General features: G+C 36.0%; 1 protein-coding gene across 2 annotated transcripts in view; it reads left to right on the forward strand.

Annotated features, from left to right (window-relative positions):
* LOC106085071 (protein numb) overlaps positions 1–13,076 on the forward strand; it is a 139,316-nt gene that overhangs the window by 50,113 nt on the left and 76,127 nt on the right. For both annotated transcript variants that reach the window (XM_013249102.2, XM_059364783.1), the window contains one exon: positions 7,240–7,273. The gene's annotated coding sequence lies outside the window, so the exon portion shown is untranslated. The remainder of the gene's footprint in view (positions 1–7,239; positions 7,274–13,076) is intronic.

Raw genomic sequence — 13,076 nt, forward strand, 5'->3', positions numbered from 1 at the left:
TCAAATTTGTCTTCTACTCCCGAATACCTTTCATTTGAATGCCATATTGCCCCGATCGGTTTACTTTTATTTTTGGGTGGTACTTTTGGGGTAAGGGGGAGGGTCCGCCTCCCTTCCGAAATCAAAATTCTATATTGCCTATTGTCAAATTTGTATTTTTTAGAAAATTATGTAAAAATGTTCAGTTTTCTAGAAAATTTTGGTAAAATTGCATTTCAATAGAAAATTGTGTCAAAATTAAAGTTTTGTTTTTATTTGCTACCACAATACCCTCTTCTTTATCTCCTTTCCTCTGTATTACTGCACATCTGCATCATATCTATCACTTTTCTGGGAAAAAGAGCATGACGTTTTCATATTACTTTTTTTTTTTATTTCCAAGTACTTGCTGAATGCACTTCATGCCATTAGGCAGACGATGCTTATGAGACGTTGATTATGATGAAAGCTTTCATGCATTAATTGCAGCGCTCTTTATAGGTATAGGATTTTAATGCTCTCTGAGTATTAGTATGAATGTGTCACTTTTCTATGTCGCTGCCTCTGTGATTGTGGTGACAAGCATAAACTTGTTTGGAGTAGTTACGCATGGTTGATCAATCATGACCAAGATAATGCATGGCTACAGAGAACTTAACAAAGGGAGTAGAGCATGTGAATTAACTGGAACTTGTAAATGATGGAGTTAAAGTACTGTTAAGGTGGGTAAAAATCATGATAGATTGCTGGGGAGAGGGGGTGTATTAAGTTTGAAGTTTCGTTTGCATGCCATGGAAATATGGATTTACGATTCTACACAGGGGACATTTTTGGTAGTTGCAAAATAGTAAGACCCCCTTTTAATGTCCGTCCATCCGTCTTTTTGTTATTATCACTAAAAACAATTAGAAATTTGTGCGAACGGGTAGACGCTTCAACTCTTCGCAAAGATTTTTTTTAATTGTAAGAAATAAATTGTACAACTTATCTATACATGTGAACATCCCATTAAAATTGTTTAGTAACCTGGTTACAAGCATAAATGACTCTCAATACATGTTCAACACATTAAAGCCATATCTCTACTCAATTAGCCCACCAAATACAACTCTAGCTTTAGTCAAGCACCAGAAAAGCTTATCTCTGTGAACTAAGCGATGTTATGGTCATGGTTCTGATTTCGCTTGCAGTAGTCACATTAGCAAAAGTGGCACAAAATTTGAAGTAGATGGCAATTTTCTGCTAAAAAAGAAAATTCTCTGAATTGTGGGAAATGCCACAGCTGATGGATCATGGTGTAGTCTTTTATCCTTATTTTTTTTTTAATTGAACAAACATCTCAAGTGCTTTTGGAAAATCCTAAAACAAAAAAAAAATGAAAAATAGCAAAAACAAAAAATTTAAAAAACAATTAAAACTGTTGTTATTGTTAATTAAGAACAAATCGGCTCAATTGCCATGAGACAACATCGAAGGCTTGGGATGTTATCAAGCAACCCTAAAAAACCAACCCACACGCACAGACAACAATGGGATAACGGATTTAAGTTCATTTTGTTGTTTTTGGTTTTTCATAGCCAATTGGATTGATAAGGGCAGCCTGTGGCGGTGCATGACACAGAGCATGGCATGGCATGGGCTTTGTATTGTCTTCACCCTAGGGTGGCCAATACGAAAGTGCTGACACTGAGTGGTGGTGTCAAAGGCTGTGAGAAAAATTTGTTTGTTTTAGTTTTTTTTTTTCATACACCTTTTATTGCCCTCTTAAGTGTTTCCTATCTATCTTTTAATTGAGTTTATTAGCAAATATTTGTCATGTGACCTGATGTCATTAAGAACTTAAATTAGGGGGAGGAGAAAAAGAAAACGGAATGAAGACAACTTCAATAAATCGAAAACTCAGAGGGGAGACTATTAAAGAGTGAAGTAAAGAGCCTATTAAAGAGTAACATAAGTAACGGTGTCAGATTTCAGTGAAATCGGGCCAAGACTTTAAATCGAGATATCGGTCTATATGGCAGCTATATCCAAACCTGAACTGATTTGGACTAAGTTGCAGAAAAATATCGAAGAGCCTTACATAACTCACTGCCCCAGATTTCGGCGAAATCAGACAATAAATGCGCCTTTTATGGGCCCAAAACCTTAAATCGAGAGATCGGTCTATATGGCAGCTATATCCAAATGTGGACCGATCTGAGCCAAATTGAAGAAGAATCCCGAAGGGCCTAACACAACGCACTGTCCCAAATTTTAGCAAAATCGAATAAAAAATGAGGCTTTTATGGGCTTAAGACCCCAAATCGGCGGATCGGTCTATATGGGGGCTATATCAAGATATAGTCCTAAATTGCCCATCTTCGAACCTAACCTGCTCATGGACAAAAAAAGAATATATGCAAAGTTTCACCTTAATATCCCTATTTTTGAAGACTGTAGCGTAATTTCAACAGACAGGCGGACAGACGGACGGGCATGGTCCGTCAAGAATATACTTTATAGGGTCGGAAATGTATATTTCGATGTGATGTGATTGCAAACGGAATGACAAAATGAATATACCCCCATCCTTCGGTGGTGGGTATAAAAAATAGGCATAAATTGTATTTAAGCAGAAAATTTCGTCAAAATTTTATTTCTATTGGAGATGTTTTTCTTAAGAAAATTTTTCAAGATTTTATTCCTATTAAAAATTTCGACAAAATTTATTTTTTAAAAAATTGTGACAAAATTTTATTTCTAAGAATTTTTTCTTATTAAAAAATTTTGCCATAACGTGGATGATTCAATCACAATGTGGATAACTTTATCTCCAAGGTGGATAATTCAACCACAACGTAGATGATTCATGGATAACTTCATCCACAATGTAGATAACTTTATTCATATTGTGGATAACTTTATCCACAATGTGGACAACTTTATCCACAATTTGGATAACTATATCCATTATATTGATAACTTTGTCCACAATGTTAATAACTTTATCCACAAAGTGGATAACTACATCCACTATGTGGATAAATTTATCCACAATGTAGATAACTTTATCCACAATATGGATAACTTTATCCAGAATTTGGATAACTATCTACAATGTGGATAACTTTATCCAGAATGTGGATAACTTTATCCAAATTATAGATGAATTATAGATAAATCCACAAAGTAGATATTGTTATCCACAACGTGGATATTTTTATCCACAAACGTGGATATTTTTATCCACAACGTGGATATTTTTATCCACAACGTGGATATTTTTATCCACAACGTGGATATTTTTATCCACAACGTGGATATTTTTATCCACAATGTGGATATTTTTATCCACAACGTGGATATTTTTATCCACTACGTGGATAACTTTATTCACAACGAGAATAACTTTATCAACAACACGAACAACTTAAGCCACAACGTGGATAACTTTATTCACGTCGTAGATAACTTTATCCACAACATGGCTATTTTTATCCACAACGTGGATATTTTTATCCATAACGTGGATATTTTCATCCACAATGTGGATATTTTTATCCACTTCGTGGATATTTTTAATCGCAACGTGGATATTTTGATCCCCAAGTGGATATTTTTATCCACAACGTGGATATTTTTATCCCCAACGTGGATATTTTGATCCACAAGTGGATATTTTTATCCACAAGTGGATATTTTTATCCACAAGTGGATATTTTTATCCACAAGTGGATATTTTTATCCACAAGTGGATATTTTTATCCACAACGTGGATGTTTTTATCCACAACGCGGATATTTTGATCCACAACGTATATAACTTTATCCACATCGTGGATATTTTTATCCACAGCGTGGATTCTTTTTATCCACAACGTAGATATTTTTATTCACAACAAGGAAATTTTTATCCACAACGTGTATATTTTTATCCGCAATGTGGATATTTTTATCCACAACGTGGATATTTTTACCCACTACGTGGATATTTTTATCCACAGCGTGGATATTTTGATCCACATTGTGTATATTTTAAAACCTAACGTGAAAAGTCCCCTTACCCAATACGAAACACGTCCCATGGCGTGTTGTGATTTCTGACTTCCTTTACCATTGCAAGAAAAATCATAGATCATTAAGTTCATATCGAAAGAGAAACCAAGGAAAAATTATGATCTTCACCCTAACAGGCAGCTGTGTGCTTGAAATTTTGCCCAAATACTTCATATTGGTGCAGGTCAGTTGGGAATATAAATGGATCAAATCTGTCCATATTTTGATATAGCTGCCGTATAAACCGATTTTCCGATTTGACTTCTTGAGCCTCTAGAGGGCGCGATTCTTTTTCGATTTTAGTGAAATGTTGTGCTATGACGTTATCTATGACATTCAACAGATATGTTAAGTAAACGGTGATATAGCTGCTATATAAACCGATCTCCCGATTATAATTCTCGAGCCTCTAGAGGTCGCAATTCTTCTCCCATTTGGATCCTGAATGTTTCGCAAGGAGTTTTCCTATAAACTCTAATACAAGTACTAAGTATGGCCTGAATCGGTCTGAAACCAAACATAGCTCCCATATGAACCGATCTTCCGATATCACTTCTTAAGCCCCTAGAGGGCGCAATTCTGGTATGATTTGGTTGAGTTTTGGACATTGACTCTTTCCATGACCCTCAATCTTCGTGAGAAATATGATTTGAAACGGTCTTCCCTGATCTCCCGATTTTACTTCTTTATCCTGTATAAAACTACCCTAGAATCTTGAGCAATAACTTCTATTAAGGTCTCCATCATCCAAACCAAGTATGGCCCGAATCGGTCAATAACTTGGAATAGCTCCTATAGCGTAGCAATTCTTATCCATTATCCTTGGTTTGCCTTTTATTATACCCACTACCATAAGATAGGGGTATACCAATCTAGTCATTCCGTTTGTTACACCTCGAAATATTGATCTGGGACCCCACAAAGTATATATATTGGGTTGCCCAAAAAGTAATTGCGGATTTTTCATAAAGTCGGCGTTGACAAATTTTTTCACAGCTTGTGACTCTGTAATTGCATTCTTTCTTCTGTCAGTTATCAGCTGTTACTTTTAGCTTGCTTTAGAAAAAAAGTATATAAAAAGTATATTTGATTAAAGTTCATTCTAAGCTTTATTAAAAATGCATTTACTTTCTTTTAAAAAATCCGCAATTACTTTTTGGGCAATCCAATCTCGACATTCTGATTCGATCTAGCCATGTCCTCCATCCGTCTGTCGAAATCACGAAAGCGGTCGAACGCGTAAAGCTAGCCACTTGAAATGTTGCACAGATATTTAATATTGATGTAGGTCGTTAAGGATTATAAATGGGCCATATCGGTTCAGATTTAAATATAGCTCCCATATAAACCGATCTCCCGATTTGACTTCCTGAGACCCTGGAAACCACAATTTTTGTCCGATTTGGCTGAAAATTTGCACATAGTGTTCTGTTATGACTTCCGACAACTGTGTCAAGTAAGGTCCAAATCGACCAAGAACCTGATATAGCTCCCATATAAACCGATCTCCCGATTTGACTTCTTGAGCCCCTGAAAGCCTCAATTTTCATCCGATTTGGGTGAAATTTTAAATATTGTGTTGTATTTTGACTTTCAATATCTGTGTCAAGTACCTTCTAAATCGGTCAAGAACCTGATATAGCTCCCACATAAACCGATCTCCTGATTTGACTTCTTGAGCCCCAGGAAGCCTCAATTTTCATTCGATGTGGCTGAAATTGTGAACATAGTGTTCCGTTACGACTTTCGACAACTGTGTCAAGTACCGTCCAAATCGGATTATAACCTGATACAGCTCCCATATAAACCGATCTCCCGATTTGACTTCTTGAGCCCCAGGAAGCCTCAATTTTCATCCGATGTGACTGAAATTTTGAACATAGTGTTCTGTTACGACTTCCCACAACTATGTCAGGTACCGTTTATATCGCTCAAGAACCTAATATAGCTTCCATATAAACCGATCTCCCGATTTGACTTCTTGAGCCCCTGAAAGCCTCAATTTTCATCCGATGTTGCTGAAATTTTGAACATAGTGTTCTGTTACGACTTCCGACAACTGTGTCAAGTACCGTCCAAATCGGATTATAACCTGATATAGCTCCCATATAATCCGATCTCCCGATTCGACTTCTTGAGCCCCTGGAAGCCGCAATTTTTGTCCAATTTGGCTGAAATTTAGCACATAGTGTTCTGTTATGACTTTGAACAACTGTGCTAAGTACCGTCCAAATCGGACAATAACCTGATATAGCTTCCATATAAACACATCTCCCGATTTGACTTCTTGAGCCCCTGGAAACCTCAATTTTCATCCGATTTGGCTGAAATTTTAAACATTGTGTTCTATTATGACTTTCAACATCTATGTCAAGTACGTCTATGACCTGATATAGTTTCCATATAAACCGATTTCCCGATTTGACTTCTTGAGCCCTCACAAGCCGTAATTTTCATCCGATGTGGCTGAAATTTTCCACTTAGTGTTCTGTTATGACTCAACAAATGCGCCTAGTACGGTCCCGATTGGTCTATAACCTGATATAGCTCCCACATTTTAGCAGAATCTATTCGCTCTATAAATAGTCAAGTGCAAGTCTTCTGTTGTCTACTTCCTCTACTTTTCACATCTATGGTTATTCACCCCCTACTTTTATTACCTTTTATTTATTAGCAACTTTGTATTTGTTCCATAAAACAGTCGACCTCGTCATGTATTCACTTGTCACTTGTCTAGATTTGGTAATATTTTTTTAATCTAATCTTTCATATTCGCTCATATAAATCCATTGAACCCCAAGGTTTGTGCATTCTTTCAAATATACAATGATTTTTTGAAGACATTTTAGAATATGGTCAAGGCTAAAAAGCTGCAAATATTTGCAGTGAAATCTTTTCAGCCGTCATGTGTTTTTGTTGATCTTGCTTTGTTCTCATTTAACTACTGTGGGAATTTTAGAATTTTGTTGCTATAATGCAAGGGAAAAAAATGAATGAATTACTTGCGGTTTTTGGTTTTTGACCATGCGATTATTGTGGTATTTTCCCACCTTACTCTTAATTTGGAAAAAAAAGAGTAAGTTATTGGCTATCAACTCTTAAGTGCTTGTCACCTTTTGTTTAAGAGTATAGAAATTAAGAGAGACACCGTTGTATTGAAAACAGAGTTGCCAAGTTTATTGCAATATTAAACTTTTTTTAATTTGTTTTTTTTTTCTTTTTTCAGGTTGCTGTTGTTAAATATTTTTCTTAGGTAAAAGGTGAGATATTATTCTTATTTCTATGAAATTATTATGGAGAAACAAGTGTTTTTTACAGAGCTGGGACTAAGACATTTAAAATCAAAGTCTCTAAGAGTTTTATTTATGATATAACAGTTATGGCATTATTGCGAAAAGTGTTATATTGTTAAACATGAATTTTTTTAAATTTTTTTAATAGGTCTAAGACTGATTTTTTTTTTAATTTTTAGATAAAAAATTTTTAAACTTCATGTTAAAAAATTACCACATTGGGTGAATAGAATAAAATTTTATTTCTACAGGTTACAGAGGAACATCTCAAGGAGGTGAACTGTCTCCCTACTTTGGAATATACCCGAGATTAGAGTAGAGAACACGGAATTTGTTGAGGTTTTTTACAATCTTGTCTATTTAAGTGTAGGCTATGAAGAGGATTAGTGACTAAAGGCGAATACTTAACGCCGAGGCCGGGAGCGGCACTCGGAATTACGGGCCAAATCAGGCAGTGGCTGTAGTGATGTAGGTGGAGACCTGGAACGGTAATCCAACCTCCGGGAGGGATTGCACAACACCTGTGCTGTGTGGGTGAAGACCTAGGACGGTACCACTCGACCAAAGACGTTCCGTTCACGGATGGAACTTGGCACCGTGGAAAGTGGTGCTGTGTGGGTGAAGACCTAGGACGGTACCACTTGACCAAAGACGTTCAGTTCATGGATGGAACGGCCATTTAAGAGCAAATCGGGCGATACATATATATAGGAGCTATATCCAAATCTTAACCGATTTTGATTAATTCTGGCAGATATGTTAGAATATGTAATAAAACAATCCATGCCAAATGTTGCCCAGATCGGTTGAAAATTACAGTTACTACGGCAATTTAAGTGAAAATCGGGCGATACATATATATGGGAGCTATATCCAAATCTGGACCGATTTTAATGAAATCTCGCAAATATGTTAAGATAAGTAATAAAACAATCCGTGCTAATTTTTCCGCAGATCGGTTTAAAATGGCAGTTACTACGGTCATTTAAGTGAAAATCGGGCGATACATATATATAAGGACTATATCTAAATTTGAACCGATTTTTATCAAAACCGATAGCGTTCGTCGTTGAGTCCGAAAAGGGACATGTGCAAAATTTCGAGACGATTGGATAACAACTACGACCTGTACCTTGATTATAAGAATACATGGACTCACAGAAGGTCGTGGCTAAATCGAATCAGAAAGTGATTCTGAGTCGATCGTTGTACTTATCAATGGATCTAGCTCTTCTCCTTCTTAGCGTTGCAAACAAATGCACAAACTTATAATACCCAGTACCACAGTGGTGGTGTAGGGTATAAAACGTAGTAAACAAGTAAAAGCGCGCTATGTTCGGCCGGAGTGAAACTTGGGAACCCACTCTACATGGATTCTGTTAAAAATTTATACAAAATAAATTAAGTTGTAGGGCATAATTTTATTCTACATACCAAACTTCTGTCAAATCAGCAAAAATTTAAGTTTCTAGGAACCGAACAAGTATGATCGAGAGAGAACGGTTTACATGGGAGCTATATCAGGTTATAGTGCAATTTGTTGTTGGAAGGTATAAGAAAACACAACATGCAAAATTTCAGCCAAATCGGCCAAAAATCGGGGTCAAATCGAAGTCAAATCGCCAGTTCGGTTTATATGGGAGCTATATAAGATGCTTGGAAAATTCCGTCAGGTCCGGTTGACCTAAATGGACGTAAGTTCGGACCGACCACGCTATCTTCTCCTCATCAACGATGTCCCTGATGAGGTCATCGGTTAAGGCCACATGTGTAGTTATTGCATTGTCCTGATCGCCGACCACTTCGTGGCCACCTGTGAAATTAGCCTCAATCAAAAGCTCCACCGTCTCCTGCCCACTCTCAGTGTAAGTCCCGTGCTCCCTCCCCCGGAAGCTAGGCGTGATGGGATCCTTTGAGAGCACTTTGCGCAACCTAAATGCCTCACTAGTGCTTTGCAATTCCTCACCAAATGTCGCCCAGGAACTCATTTTCGCCTTCCTCGTCTCCTTCTTGAACAATGGCGTCATGATACTCATCCCAGCCCCCTGCCGTGTTCTCTCTCTTGGCCTTATTAAAAAGTCTTCTGCTCTCCCTCCTGAGCACCTTCAGTTCCGGTGACCACCATGACTGTCTGGTTTTACGTGGCGGTACTCTTTCGGGACATGCCTTCAAAAAGGCCTCGATCAGGCATCCCGTGACAAAGTCGACTGCGGTCTCCAGTTCCCTTGAGTCCTCCAAAGGCTCCCTGGGGGACCCCAATTTCCGCATCTGTTCCCTGAATTTCTTCCAGTTGGTGCTCCACGGGTTTCTGTATGGCATCCTCCTTCCCCTCTCGTGCTCGACCCGAATACAAATCCTATGGTGATCCGAAAAGGCGCACTCGGTGGAAACGTTCCAGTCCAAAACCTTCACCGAGTCACTATTCGTCACAAGCGTTATGTCTATAACCTGTTCCCTGATCTGGTTGTAGAAAGTAGGGGCATTGCCCCTATTGCATACAACTAGGTCCGTGGATAAAATTTACTCAAAAAGTGACTCACCTCTTTCATTAGTATCCGTTCTTCCCACCCCCTAGCACAAGGTCATGTCCCTTCCCCTCACACCAACAGAAGGGGCCCGGACTGTGTCTGTAGGGGGTTTGTCCACATCGTAAGGTAAGCACATGCAGGCCAGGAAAGGTTTGCGGGGTCTCTCCAAGGCCACTACCGTTTGGTCTTCATCGCTACAAACGAGAAATCACAGAAAGGTTCAAATCCCTACTGGCTACGATACAGCTTCAAACAACTGTGCTAAAGGTGATTTAAATCGGTCCATAACCTGATTAGCTGTCATACAAACCGATCTGGGGTCTTGATTTCTTGAGCCTCCAGAGAGCGCAATTCCCACCCGATTTGGCTGAAATTTGGCATGGAGTGTTTTTTTACGACATCCACCAACTGTGCTAAGTACGGTTGAAATTGGTGCATAACCTGATATAGCTGTCATATAAACCAATCATGGATCTTGTCATCTTTAGCCTCTAGAGGGTGTAATTACTATCCGATATCCGAATTTTATACATCTGTATAGACAAGAACTTTAACGTAGCCCCCATAAAATTAGCCTAAAGGCGTTAAATTCCACTATCTAGGCGGCCAATTGGCCGATTCCAAACGCGAAAAAAATATTCATCGAACTCGCCTCTCAATATGCCCATGGGTAAGCATGCTGTGGGCATATGGCACCGTGTTGTTGAAACCATTTATGGTGATTTTTCAAACATTTTCCAGCTCGAGATCATATGCAATGATTTCTATTCAAAGAATAGCATGACGAAGAACTTATAAAAACTGAGCAAGTGTGTGTTAATATTCGAAACACTTTGACTGGCTTCTGGATCGCGATTTCTGATACGCCATATACCTTCATCAACACCTTAGTCCAACTGATTAATGAGTCCTGCATACCTAAAGACTATTGATTTCGGTTTAGAGCAAACTTTTGTTTTGAAAGAGAGCTCAATAAGTCCTCTAACTCTCCTTAGTAAGAGAGAAGAAAGCCTTACTTTCCATTATTCCGTTACAAACTAATCATCAATACTAAGAACAGTAAACATATCGACATTGACAAACTCTTTTTGTTGTACACTTGAACATTCTTTGAATGTTGCAATAAGTGCTGTTGTGACCTACAACACAACGAAGGGCCGGTTTGATTGGTTTGATTGGTTTGTCTGTTTGGGCTCTTTTATTTTGATCTTTAAAATCTTTTTTCGATTTTTTTAACATTTTCCAGCTCGAGATCATATTTAATGCTGGCTATTCAAAGAATAGCATAACAAAAAAGCAAGCGTGTGTTTTTATTCAAAACATTATTTTATTTTATTTTATTTTATTTTATTTTATTTTATTTTTATTTTACTTTATTTTATTTTATTTATTTTATTTTATTTTATTTTATTTTATTTTATTTTATTTTATTTTATTTTATTTTATTTTATTTTATTTTATTTTATTTTATTTTATTTTATTTTATTTTATTTTATTTTATTTTATTTTATTTTATTTTATTTTATTTTATTTTATTTTATTTTATTTTATTTTATTTTATTTTATTTTATTTTATTTTATTTTATTATATTTTATTTTATTGTATTTTATTTTATTTTATTTTATTTTATTTTATTTTATTTTATTTTGTTTTATTTTATTTTATTTTATTTTATTTTATTTTATTTTATTTTATTTTATTTTATTTTATTTTATTTTATTTTATTTTATTTTATTTTATTTTATTTTATTTTATTTTATTTTATTTTATTTTATTTTATTTTATTTTATTTTATTTTATTTTATTTTATTTTATTTTATTTTATTTTATTTTATTTTATTTGTGATTTTAATTTTTTTTTGTTTATTTTTTGATTTTTAATGCGTTTTGAACCACTGTGCGTCCATTGGTATCTTTAACACTTCTCTAACTCAATCCCCTGGTGTTTTTTTGAGCCTACAATATGGGTTTTCCTTAATAGCATACCTTCCCTTGGCATAGAGAGTATAACTCTGCTCGTGCCACTCTCTTAAATGTAGTTTATCTTAATTCGTATTTACTCTCTTTGGTAAACATAGAAAACCTTATCTTATGCTTAATTTCTTATCTAAAATCGTGGCCATATGACAGGCTGTCTTGTTTTTTTTATAAGTGAATGCAAAAAGATTTACAATAGATTGCGGAATTTTTAATAACAACTAAAGTAATAAATAAAGGAAGAAGCACAAACAAATTACATGTGTTAACAAATCCTAAATCACAATGTGCTAAAGAAACTGTTAACTGTTTGAAAAGGCTGTAAAGAGATAAACCTCGAAAAGACTCTCTGCGAAATATGGACAGATAGTGAAAGAGAGCGAGAGATAAGAGAGAGGGAGAATGGGCAAGCAAAAGGTAAAATAGGTGTTTACAGGTATTGAGTTGAGTTTGGACATTTGGTTGGGCTATAGTTATGGTACTAGTAACCTTTATATTTTTAATAAAATAAACTAAATATTTGTCCTATTTCTTGTTTTGTTTGTTTGATTTTATTTATCTTAATTCATTGGAAAGAACTGCACACGTTTCTAAAGTTGCCAGTTAGCTTTTTTCAGGTCTGTTTGTTAGTTAGCAAACATTCTAGATATGAGTTTTCGTGCTCTTTTGCTCTTTTCTAACTACTGGCAGTTCATTTAACCATAGATACTCTCTTGATTACATGCCCAATAGTGTGGCCAGAAATAGAAAATGTTTGCCGGCAAAAATTAGCCAAGACAAAGGAAAATAATTTTCTGCATAGATAAGGTAAGCACCCCTTAGAGGTCTTTGTAGGATTATACAGTTAAGGGTAGCTGACACAAAGTTTCACCAATTCAAATGTCAAACTAGTATAGCATATACATGATATTTGTTTTATTGAATGCTCAAAAGCATTTGCCTCTGAGTTTATTCAAAAAGAAAGTGATTCGCGATTGAATTCCAGTCTTATAGAGTGATTGCTTTATATTTGACCGAAAAAAATCACAACCGGCTATTGTTGGCGAACTCAAACACCTCAAAGTGAGAAACTGTTTATGTATCATAAATCGTTATAATGATATTGGTAGCGTTACCAAACGGCTGGTGTTGGGTTTAAAAAAACTGCAACAAGACCAAAGAGAAGGCAAGTGAAATCTGGAGTTCAATGTAATTGCCCCCGTAGTTGCAATGAAATGGCTACCAATCGGAAAATATCCGGTAATGGATGCAACATATATTGAAA

This window comes from Stomoxys calcitrans, chromosome 3 (genome assembly GCF_963082655.1).
Source record: "Stomoxys calcitrans chromosome 3, idStoCalc2.1, whole genome shotgun sequence".
NCBI classification, from domain to species: Eukaryota; Metazoa; Arthropoda; class Insecta; order Diptera; family Muscidae; genus Stomoxys; species Stomoxys calcitrans.